We start from the raw sequence: 12,228 nt of genomic DNA on the forward strand, positions 1-12,228 counted from the left end.
CATTTCACCGGAAATCCACAACAAGTTTTCCAGATACTCCTGGATGAAACCAAAACTATCTGGTGTGTTGTGACGATCTCAATCCCAGATTTTGCTACAGCCTCTGTGTGTGTTTGTGTTTTCTGGACATTCTCTATGGACTTTACGGTTTTGAATGCATTTTAGCATGTAAGTTTTTTGTTTTCAGCTGGCAAACTCTACTTGGATCCACCTGGAGTCAAATCCTCCACACATTCGAGTTTCCTAGGAAGAAAGCTTCAGAAACCTGAGAAAACAGGATATTTCTTTCTGTAAACATGACATTGGATGCATTTGCCGAACAGGAAGATTGTGCTTTTCTCCAAAACCACTTTCACGGTGATTTTTGGTTACATTTCACCCAAAATCCACAACAATTTGTCCAGACACTCCTGGATGAAAACAAAACTATCTGGTGTGTTGTGGCTATCTCAGTGCTAGATCTTGCTACAGCCTCTGTGTATGTTTGGGATTTCTGGACATTCTCTATGGACTTTACGGTTTTGAATGCATTTTAGCATGTAAGTTTTTTGTTTTCAGCTGGCAAACGCTAATTGGTTCCACCTGGAGTCAAATCCTCCACACATTCGAGTTTTCTAGGAAGAAAGCTTCAGAAACCTGAGAAAACATGATATTTCTTTCTGTAAACATGACACTGGATGCATTTGCCGAACAGGAAGATTGTGCTTTTCTCCAAAACCACTTTCACGGTGATTTTTTCTTTAAATTTCACCCAGATACTACAATATTTTTTCCAGATACTCTGGATAAAAACAAAACTATCTGGTGTGTTGTGGCTATCTCAATCCCAGATCTTGCTACAGCCTCTGTGTGTGTTTGTGTTTTCTGGACATTCTCTATGGACTTTACGGTTTTGAATGCATTTTAGCATGTAAGTTTTTTGTTTTCAGCTGGCAAACGCTAATTGGTTCTACCTGGAGTCAAATCCTCCACACATTCGAGTTTCCTAGGAAGAAAGCTTCAGAAACCTGAGAAAACAGGATATTTCTTTCTGTAAACATGACATTGGATGCATTTGCCGAACAGGAAGATTGTGCTTTTCTCCAAAACCACTTTCACGGTGATTTTTGGTTACATTTCACCCAAAATCCAGAACAAGTTGTCCAGACACTCCTGGATGAAAACAAAATTATCTGGTGTGTTGTGGCTATCTCAGTGCTAGATCTTGCTACAGCCTCTGTGTTTGTTTGGGATTTCTGGACATTCTCTATGGACTTTACGGTTTTGAATGCATTTTAGCATGTAAGTTTTTTGTTTTCAGCTGGCAAACACTAATTGGTTCCACCTGGAGTCAAATCCTCCATACATTCGAGTTTTCTAGGAAGAAAGCTTCAGAAACCTGAGAAAACAGGATATTTCTTTCTGTAAACATGACATTGGATGCATTTGCCGAACAGGAAGATTGTGCTTTTCTCCAAAACCACTTTCACGGTGATTTTTGGTTACGTTTCACCCAAAATCCACAACAATTTGTCCAGACACTCCTGGATGAAAACAAAACTATCTGGTGTGTTGTGGCTATCTCAGTCCTAGATCTAGCTACAGCCTCTGTGTTTTTTTGGGATTTCTGGACATTCTCTATGGACTTTACGGTTTTGAATGCATTGTAGCATGTAAATTTTTTGTTTTCAGCTGGCAAACGCTAATTGGTTCCACCTGGAGTCAAATCCTCCACTCATTCGAGTATCCTTGGAAGAAAGCTTCAGAAACCTGAGAAAACATGATATTTCTTTCTGTAAACATGACATTGGATGCATTTGCCGAACAGGAAGATTGTGCTTTTCTCCAAAACCACTTTCACGGTGATTTTTGGTTAAATTTCACCCGAAATCCAGAACAAGTTGTCCAGATACTCCTGGATGAAAACAAAACTATCTGGTGTGTTGTGGCTATCTCAATCCCAGATCTTGCTACAGCCTCTGTGTGTGTTTGTGTTTTCTGGACATTCTCTATGGACTTTACGGTTTTGAATGCATTTTAGCATGTAAGTTTTTTGTTTTCAGCTGGCAAACGCTAATTGCTTCCACCTGGAGTCAAATCCTTCACACATTCGAGTTTTCTAGGAAGAAAGCTTCAGAAACCTGAGAAAACATGATATTTCTTTCTGTAAACATGACACTGGATGCATTTGCCGAACAGGAAGATTGTGCTTTTCTCCAAAACCACTTTCACGGTGATTTTTGTTTACATTTCACCGGAAATCCACAACAAGTTTTCCAGATACTCCTGGATGAAACCAAAACTATCTGGTGTGTTGTGACGATCTCAATCCCAGATCTTGCTACAGCCTCTGTGTGTGTTTGTGTTTTCTGGACATTCTCTATGGACTTTACGGTTTTGAATGCATTTTAGCATGTAAGTTTTTTGTTTTCAGCTGGCAAACTCTACTTGGTTCCACCTGGAGTCAAATCCTCCACACATTCGAGTTTCCTAGGAAGAAAGCTTCAGAAACCTGAGAAAACAGGATATTTCTTTCTGTAAACATGACATTGGATGCATTTGCCGAACAGGAAGATTGTGCTTTTCTCCAAAACCACTTTCACGGTGATTTTTGGTTACATTTCACCCAAAATCCACAACAATTTGTCCAGACACTCCTGGATGAAAACAAAACTATCTGGTGTGTTGTGGCTATCTCAATCCCAGATCTTGCTACAGCCTCTGTGTGTGTTTGTGTTTTCTGGACATTCTCTATGGACTTTACGGTTTTGAATGCATTTTAGCATGTAAGATTTTTGTTTTCAGCTGGCAAACGCTAATTGGTTCCACCTGGAGTCAAATCCCCCACACATTCGAGTTTTCTAGGAAGAAAGCTTCAGAAACCTGAGAAAACATGATATTTCTTTCTGTAAACATGACATTGGATGCATTTGCCGAACAGGAAGATTGTGCTTTTCTCCAAAACCACTTTCACGGTGATTTTTTCTTTAAATTTTTTTTTTTTTTGACAGGCAGAGTGGACAGTGAGAGAGAGAGACAGAGAGAAAGGTCTTCCTTTGCCGTTGGTTCACCCTCCAATGGCCGCCGCTGCAGCCGGCGCACCGCGCTGATCCTGGCAGGAGCCAGGAGCCAGGTGCTTTTCCTGGTCTCCCATGGGGTGCAGGGCCCAAGCACCTGGGCCATCCTCCACTGCACTCCCTGGCCATAGCAGGGAGCTGGCCTGGAAGAGGGGCAACCGGGACAGAATCCGGCGCCCCGACCGGGACTAGAACCCGGTGTGCCGGCGCCGCAAGGTGATTTTTTCTTTAAATTTCACCCGAAATCCACAACAATTTGTCCAGATACTCCTGGATGAAAACAAAACTATCTGGTGTGTTGTGGCTATCTCAATCCCAGATCTTGCTACAGCCTCTGTGTGTGTTTGTGTTTTCTGGACATTCTCTATGGACTTTACGGTTTTGAATGCATTTTAGCATGTAAGTTTTTTGTTTTCAGATGGCAAACGCTAATTGCTTCCACCTGGAGTCAAATCCTCCACACATTCGAGTTTTCTAGGAAGAAAGCTTCAGAAACCTGAGAAAACATGATATTTCTTTCTGTAAACATGACATTGGATGCATTTGCCGAACAGGAAGATTGTGCTTTTCTCCAAAACCACTTTCACGGTGATTTTTTCTTTAAATTTCACCCGGATACTACAACATTTTTTCCAGATACTCTGGATAAAAACAAAACTATCTGGTGTGTTGTGGCTATCTCAATCCCAGATCTTGCTACAGCCTCTGTGTGTGTTTGTGTTTTCTGGAGATTCTCTATGGACTTTACGGTTTTGAATGCATTTTAGCATGTAAGTTTTTTGTTTTCAGCTGGCAAACACTAATTGGTTCCACCTGGAGTCAAATCCTCCACACATTCGAGTTTTCTAGGAAGAAAGCTTCAGAAACCTGAGAAAACAGGATATTTCTTTCTGTAAACATGACATTGGATGCATTTGCCGAACAGGAAGATTGTGCTTTTCTCCAAAACCACTTTCACGGTGATTTTTGGTTACATTTCACCCAAAATCCACAACAATTTGTCCAGATACTCCTGGATCAAAACAAAACTATCTGGTGTGTTGTGGCTATCTCAATCCCAGATCTTGCTACCCCCTCTGTGTGTGTTTGTGTTTTCTGGACATTCTCTATGGACTTTATGGTTTTGAATGCATTTTAGCATGTAAGTTTTTTTGTTTTCAGCTGGCAAACGCTAATTGGTTCCACCTGGAGTCAAATCCCCCACACATTCGAGTTTTCTAGGAAGAAAGCTTCAGAAACCTGAGAAAACATGATATTTCTTTCTGTAAACATGACACTGGATTTATCTGCCGAACAGGAAGATTGTGCTTTTCTCCAAAACCACTTTCACGGTGATTTTTTCTTTAAATTTCACCCGAAATCCACAACAATTTGTCCAGATACTCCTGCATGAAAACAAAACTATCTGGTGTGTTGTGGCTATCTCAATCCCAGATCTTGCTACAGCCTCTGTGTGTGTTTGTGTTTTCTGGACATTCTCTATGGACTTTACGGTTTTGAATGCATTTTAGCATGTAAGTTTTTTGTTTTCAGCTGGCAAACGCTAATTGCTTCCACCTCGAGTCAAATCCTTCACACATTCGAGTTTTCTAGGAAGAAAGCTTCAGAAACCTGAGAAAACATGATATTTCTTTCTGTAAACATGACACTGGATGCATTTGCCGAACAGGAAGATTGTGCTTGTCTCCAAAACCACTTTCACGGTGATTTTTGTTTACATTTCACCGGAAATCCACAACAAGTTTTCCAGATACTCCTGGATGAAACCAAAACTATCTGGTGTGTTGTGACGATCTCAATCCCAGATCTTGCTACAGCCTCTGTGTGTGTTTGTGTTTTCTGGACATTCTCTATGGACTTTACGGTTTTGAATGCATTTTAGCATGTAAGTTTTTTGTTTTCAGCTGGCAAACTCTACTTGGTTCCACCTGGAGTCAAATCCTCCACACATTCGAGTTTCCTAGGAAGAAAGCTTCAGAAACCTGAGAAAACAGGATATTTCTTTCTGTAAACATGACATTGGATGCATTTGCCGAACAGGAAGATTGTGCTTTTCTCCAAAACCACTTTCACGGTGATTTTTGGTTACATTTCACCCAAAATCCACAACAATTTGTCCAGACACTCCTGGATGAAAACAAAACTATCTGGTGTTTTGTGGCTATCTCAGTGCTAGATCTTGCTACAGCCTCTGTGTATGTTTGGGATTTCTGGACATTCTCTATGGACTTTACGGTTTTGAATGCATTTTAGCATGTAAGTTTTTTGTTTTCAGCTGGCAAACGCTAATTGGTTCCACCTGGAGTCAAATCCTCCACACATTCGAGTTTTCTAGGAAGAAAGCTTCAGAAACCTGAGAAAACATGATATTTCTTTCTGTAAACATGACACTGGATGCATTTGCCGAACAGGAAGATTGTGCTTTTCTCCAAAACCACTTTCACGGTGATTTTTTCTTTAAATTTCACCCGGATACTACAATATTTTTTCCAGATACTCTGGATAAAAACAAAACTATCTGGTGTGTTGTGGCTATCTCAATCCCAGATCTTGCTACAGCCTCTGTGTGTGTTTGTGTTTTCTGGACATTCTCTATGGACTTTACGGTTTTGAATGCATTTTAGCATGTAAGTTTTTTGTTTTCAGCTGGCAAACGCTAATTGGTTCTACCTGGAGTCAAATCCTCCACACATTCGAGTTTCCTAGGAAGAAAGCTTCAGAAACCTGAGAAAACAGGATATTTCTTTCTGTAAACATGACATTGGATGCATTTGCCGAACAGGAAGATTGTGCTTTTCTCCAAAACCACTTTCACGGTGATTTTTGGTTACATTTCACCCAAAATCCACAACAATTTGTCCAGACACTCCTGGATGAAAACAAAATTATCTGGTGTGTTGTGGCTATCTCAGTGCTAGATCTTGCTACAGCCTCTGTGTTTGTTTGGGATTTCTGGACATTCTCTATGGACTTTACGGTTTTGAATGCATTTTAGCATGTAAGTTTTTTGTTTTCAGCTGGCAAACACTAATTGGTTCCACCTGGAGTCAAATCCTCCATACATTCGAGTTTTCTAGGAAGAAAGCTTCAGAAACCTGAGAAAACAGGATATTTCTTTCTGTAAACATGACATTGGATGCATTTGCCGAACAGGAAGATTGTGCTTTTCTCCAAAACCACTTTCACGGTGATTTTTGGTTACGTTTCACCCAAAATCCACAACAATTTGTCCAGACACTCCTGGATGAAAACAAAACTATCTGGTGTGTTGTGGCTATCTCAGTCCTAGATCTAGCTACAGCCTCTGTGTTTTTTTGGGATTTCTGGACATTCTCTATGGACTTTACGGTTTTGAATGCATTGTAGCATGTAAATTTTTTGTTTTCAGCTGGCAAACGCTAATTGGTTCCACCTGGAGTCAAATCCTCCACTCATTCGAGTATCCTTGGAAGAAAGCTTCAGAAACCTGAGAAAACATGATATTTCTTTCTGTAAACATGACATTGGATGCATTTGCCGAACAGGAAGATTGTGCTTTTCTCCAAAACCACTTTCACGGTGATTTTTGGTTAAATTTCACCCGAAATCCAGAACAAGTTGTCCAGATACTCCTGGATGAAAACAAAACTATCTGGTGTGTTGTGGCTATCTCAATCCCAGATCTTGCTACAGCCTCTGTGTGTGTTTGTGTTTTCTGGACATTCTCTATGGACTTTACGGTTTTGAATGCATTTTAGCATGTAAGTTTTTTGTTTTCAGCTGGCAAACGCTAATTGCTTCCACCTGGAGTCAAATCCTTCACACATTCGAGTTTTCTAGGAAGAAAGCTTCAGAAACCTGAGAAAACATGATATTTCTTTCTGTAAACATGACACTGGATGGATTTGCTGAACAGGAAGATTGTGCTTGTCTCCAAAACCACTTTCACGGTGATTTTTGTTTACATTTCACCGGAAATCCACAACAAGTTTTCCAGATACTCCTGGATGAAACCAAAACTATCTGGTGTGTTGTGACGATCTCAATCCCAGATCTTGCTACAGCCTCTGTGTGTGTTTGTGTTTTCTGGACATTCTCTATGGACTTTACGGTTTTGAATGCATTTTAGCATGTAAGTTTTTTGTTTTCAGCTGGCAAACTCTAATTGGTTCCACCTGGAGTCAAATCCTCCACACATTCGAGTTTCCTAGGAAGAAAGCTTCAGAAACCTGAGAAAACAGGATATTTCTTTCTGTAAACATGACATTGGATGCATTTGCCGAACAGGAAGATTGTGCTTTTCTCCAAAACCACTTTCACGGTGATTTTTGGTTACATTTCACCCAAAATCCACAACAATTTGTCCAGACACTCCTGGATGAAAACAAAACTATCTGGTGTGTTGTGGCTATCTCAATCCCAGATCTTGCTACAGCCTCTGTGTGTGTTTGTGTTTTCTGGACATTCTCTATGGACTTTACGGTTTTGAATGCATTTTAGCATGTAAGATTTTTGTTTTCAGCTGGCAAACGCTAATTGGTTCCACCTGGAGTCAAATCCCCCACACATTCGAGTTTTCTAGGAAGAAAGCTTCAGAAACCTGAGAAAACATGATATTTCTTTCTGTAAACATGACATTGGATGCATTTGCCGAACAGGAAGATTGTGCTTTTCTCCAAAACCACTTTCACGGTGATTTTTTCTTTAAATTTTTTTTTTTTTTGACAGGCAGAGTGGACAGTGAGAGAGAGAGACAGAGAGAAAGGTCTTCCTTTGCCGTTGGTTCACCCTCCAATGGCCGCCGCTGCAGCCGGCGCACCGCGCTGATCCTGGCAGGAGCCAGGAGCCAGGTGCTTTTCCTGGTCTCCCATGGGGTGCAGGGCCCAAGCACCTGGGCCATCCTCCACTGCACTCCCTGGCCATAGCAGAGAGCTGGCCTGGAAGAGGGGCAACCGGGACAGAATCCGGCGCCCCGACCGGGACTAGAACCCGGTGTGCCGGCGCCGCAAGGTGATTTTTTCTTTAAATTTCACCCGAAATCCACAACAATTTGTCCAGATACTCCTGGATGAAAACAAAACTATCTGGTGTGTTGTGGCTATCTCAATCCCAGATCTTGCTACAGCCTCTGTGTGTGTTTGTGTTTTCTGGACATTCTCTATGGACTTTACGGTTTTGAATGCATTTTAGCATGTAAGTTTTTTGTTTTCAGATGGCAAACGCTAATTGCTTCCACCTGGAGTCAAATCCTCCACACATTCGAGTTTTCTAGGAAGAAAGCTTCAGAAACCTGAGAAAACAGGATATTTCTTTCTGTAAACATGACACTGGATGCATTTGCCGAACAGGAAGATTGTGCTTTTCTCCAAAACCACTTTCACGGTGATTTTTTCTTTAAATTTCACCCGGATACTACAACATTTTTTCCAGATACTCTGGATAAAAACAAAACTATCTGGTGTGTTGTGGCTATCTCAATCCCAGATCTTGCTACAGCCTCTGTGTGTGTTTGTGTTTTCTGGAGATTCTCTATGGACTTTACGGTTTTGAATGCATTTTAGCATGTAAGTTTTTTGTTTTCAGCTGGCAAACACTAATTGGTTCCACCTGGAGTCAAATCCTCCACACATTCGAGTTTTCTGGGAAGAAAGCTTCAGAAACATGAGAAAACAGGATATTTCTTTCTGTAAACATGACATTGGATGCATTTGCCGAACAGGAAGATTGTGCTTTTCTCCAAAACCACTTTCACGGTGATTTTTGGTTACATTTCACCCAAAATCCACAACAATTTTTCCAGACACTCCTGGATGAAAACAAAACTATCTGGTGTGTTGTGGCTATCTCAGTGCTAGATCTTGCTACAGCCTCTGTGTATGTTTGGGATTTGTGGACATTCTCTATGGACTTTACGGTTTTGAATGCATTTTAGCATGTAAGTTTTTTGTTTTCAGCTGGCAAACGCTAATTGGTTCCACCTGGAGTCAAATCCTCCACACATTCGAGTTTTCTAGGAAGAAAGCTTCAGAAACCTGAGAAAACATGATATTTCTTTCTGTAAACATGACACTGGATGCATTTGCCGAACAGGAAGATTGTGCTTTTCTCCAAAACCACTTTCACGGTGATTTTTTCTTTAAATTTCACCCGGATACTACAACATTTTTTCCAGATACTCTGGATAAAAACAAAACTATCTGGTGTGTTGTGGCTATCTCAATCCCAGATCTTGCTACAGCCTCTGTGTGTGTTTGTGTTTTCTGGACATTCTCTATGGACTTTACGGTTTTGAATGCATTTTAGCATGTAAGTTTTTTGTTTTCAGCTGGCAAACGCTAATTGGTTCTACCTGGAGTCAAATCCTCCACACATTCGAGTTTCCTAGGAAGAAAGCTTCAGAAACCTGAGAAAACAGGATATTTCTTTCTGTAAACATGACATTGGATGCATTTGCCGAACAGGAAGATTGTGCTTTTCTCCAAAACCACTTTCACGGTGATTTTTGGTTACATTTCACCCAAAATCCAGAACAAGTTGTCCAGACACTCCTGGATGAAAACAAAATTATCTGGTGTGTTGTGGCTATCTCAGTGCTAGATCTTGCTACAGCCTCTGTGTTTGTTTGGGATTTCTGGACATTCTCTATGGACTTTACGGTTTTGAATGCATTTTAGCATGTAAGTTTTTTGTTTTCAGCTGGCAAACACTAATTGGTTCCACCTGGAGTCAAATCCTCCATACATTCGAGTTTTCTAGGAAGAAAGCTTCAGAAACCTGAGAAAACAGGATATTTCTTTCTGTAAACATGACATTGGATGCATTTGCCGAACAGGAAGATTGTGCTTTTCTCCAAAACCACTTTCACGGTGATTTTTGGTTACGTTTCACCCAAAATCCACAACAATTTGTCCAGACACTCCTGGATGAAAACAAAACTATCTGGTGTGTTGTGGCTATTTCAGTCCTAGATCTAGCTACAGCCTCTGTGTTTTTTTGGGATTTCTGGACTTTCTCTATGGACTTTACGGTTTTGAATGCATTGTAGCATGTAAATTTTTTGTTTTCAGCTGGCAAACGCTAATTGGTTCCACCTGGAGTCAAATCCCCCACACATTCGAGTTTTCTAGGAAGAAAGCTTCAGAAACCTGAGAAAACATGATATTTCTTTCTGTAAACATGACATTGGATGCATTTGCCGAACAGGAAGATTGTGCTTTTCTCCAAAACCACTTTCACGGTGATTTTTGGTTAAATTTCACCCGAAATCAAGAACAAGTTGTCCAGATACTCCTGGATGAAAACAAAACTATCTGGTGTGTTGTGGCTATCTCAATCCCAGATCTTGCTACCGCCTCTGTGTGTGTTTGTGTTTTCTGGACATTCTCTATGGACTTTACGGTTTTGAATGCATTTTAGCATGTAAGTTTTTTTGTTTTCAGCTGGCAAACGCTAATTGGATCCACCTGGAGTCAAATCCCCCACACATTCGAGTTTTCTAGGAAGAAAGCTTCAGAAACCTGAGAAAACATGATATTTCTTTCTGTAAACATGACACTGGATTTATCTGCCGAACAGGAAGATTGTGCTTTTCTCCAAAACCACTTTCACGGTGATGTTTGGTTAAATTTCACCCGAAATCCACAACAAGTTGTCCAGATACTCCTGGATGAAAACAAAACTATCTGGTGTGTTGTGGCTATCTCAATCCCAGATCTTGCTACAGCCTCTGTGTGTGTTTGTGTTTTCTGGACATTCTCTATGGACTTTACGGTTTTGAATGCATTTTAGCATGTAAGTTTTTTGTTTTCAGCTGGCAAACGCTAATTGCTTCCACCTGGAGTCAAATCCTCCACACATTCGAGTTTCCTAGGAAGAAAGCTTCAGAAACCTGAGAAAACAGGATATTTCTTTCTGTAAACATGACATTGGATGCATTTGCCGAACAGGAAGATTGTGCTTTTCTCCAAAACCACTTTCACGGTGATTTTTGGTTACATTTCACCCAAAATCCAGAACAAGTTGTCCAGACTCTCCTGGATGAAAACAAAATTATCTGGTGTGTTGTGGCTATCTCAGTGCTAGATCTTGCTACAGCCTCTGTGTTTGTTTGGGATTTCTGGACATTCTCTATGGACTTTACGGTTTTGAATGCATTTTAGCATGTAAGTTTTTTGTTTTCAGCTGGCAAACGCTAATTGGTTCCACCTGGAGTCAAATCCCCCACACATTCGAGTTTTCTAGGAAGAAAGCTTCAGAAACCTGAGAAAACATGATATTTCTTTCTGTAAACATGACATTGGATGCATTTGCCGAACAGGAAGATTGTGCTTTTCTCCAAAACCACTTTCACGGTGATTTTTGGTTAAATTTCACCCGAAATCCAGAACAAGTTGTCCAGATACTCCTGGATGAAAACAAAACTATCTGGTGTGTTGTGGCTATCTCAATCCCAGATCTTGCTACAGCCTCTGTGTGTGTTTGTGTTTTCTGGACATTCTCTATGGACTTTACGGTTTTGAATGCATTTTAGCATGTAAGTTTTTTGTTTTCAGCTGGCAAACGCTAATTGCTTCCACCTGGAGTCAAATCCTCCACACATTCGAGTTTCCTAGGAAGAAAGCTTCAGAAACCTGAGAAAACAGGATATTTCTTTCTGTAAACATGACATTGGATGCATTTGCCGAACAGGAAGATTGTGCTTTTCTCCAAAACCACTTTCACAGTGATTTTTGGTTACATTTACCCAAAATCCACAACAATTTGTCCAGATACTCCTGGATCAAAACAAAACTATCTGGTGTGTTGTGGCTATCTCAATCCCAGATCTTGCTACCCCCTCTGTGTGTGTTTGTGTTTTCTGGACATTCTCTATGGACTTTATGGTTTTGAATGCATTTTAGCATGTAAGTTTTTTTGTTTTCAGCTGGCAAACGCTAATTGGTTCCACCTGGAGTCAAATCCCCCACACATTCGAGTTTTCTAGGAAGAAAGCTTCAGAAACCTGAGAAAACATGATATTTCTTTCTGTAAACATGACACTGGATTTATCTGCCGAACAGGAAGATTGTGCTTTTCTCCAAAACCACTTTCACGGTGATTTTTTCTTTAAATTTCACCCGAAATCTACAACAATTTGTCCAGATACTCCTGGATGAAAACAAAACTATCTGGTGTGTTGTGGCTATCTCAATCC

This window comes from Oryctolagus cuniculus, chromosome 6 (genome assembly GCF_964237555.1).
Source record: "Oryctolagus cuniculus chromosome 6, mOryCun1.1, whole genome shotgun sequence".
Taxonomy (NCBI): Eukaryota; Metazoa; Chordata; class Mammalia; order Lagomorpha; family Leporidae; genus Oryctolagus; species Oryctolagus cuniculus.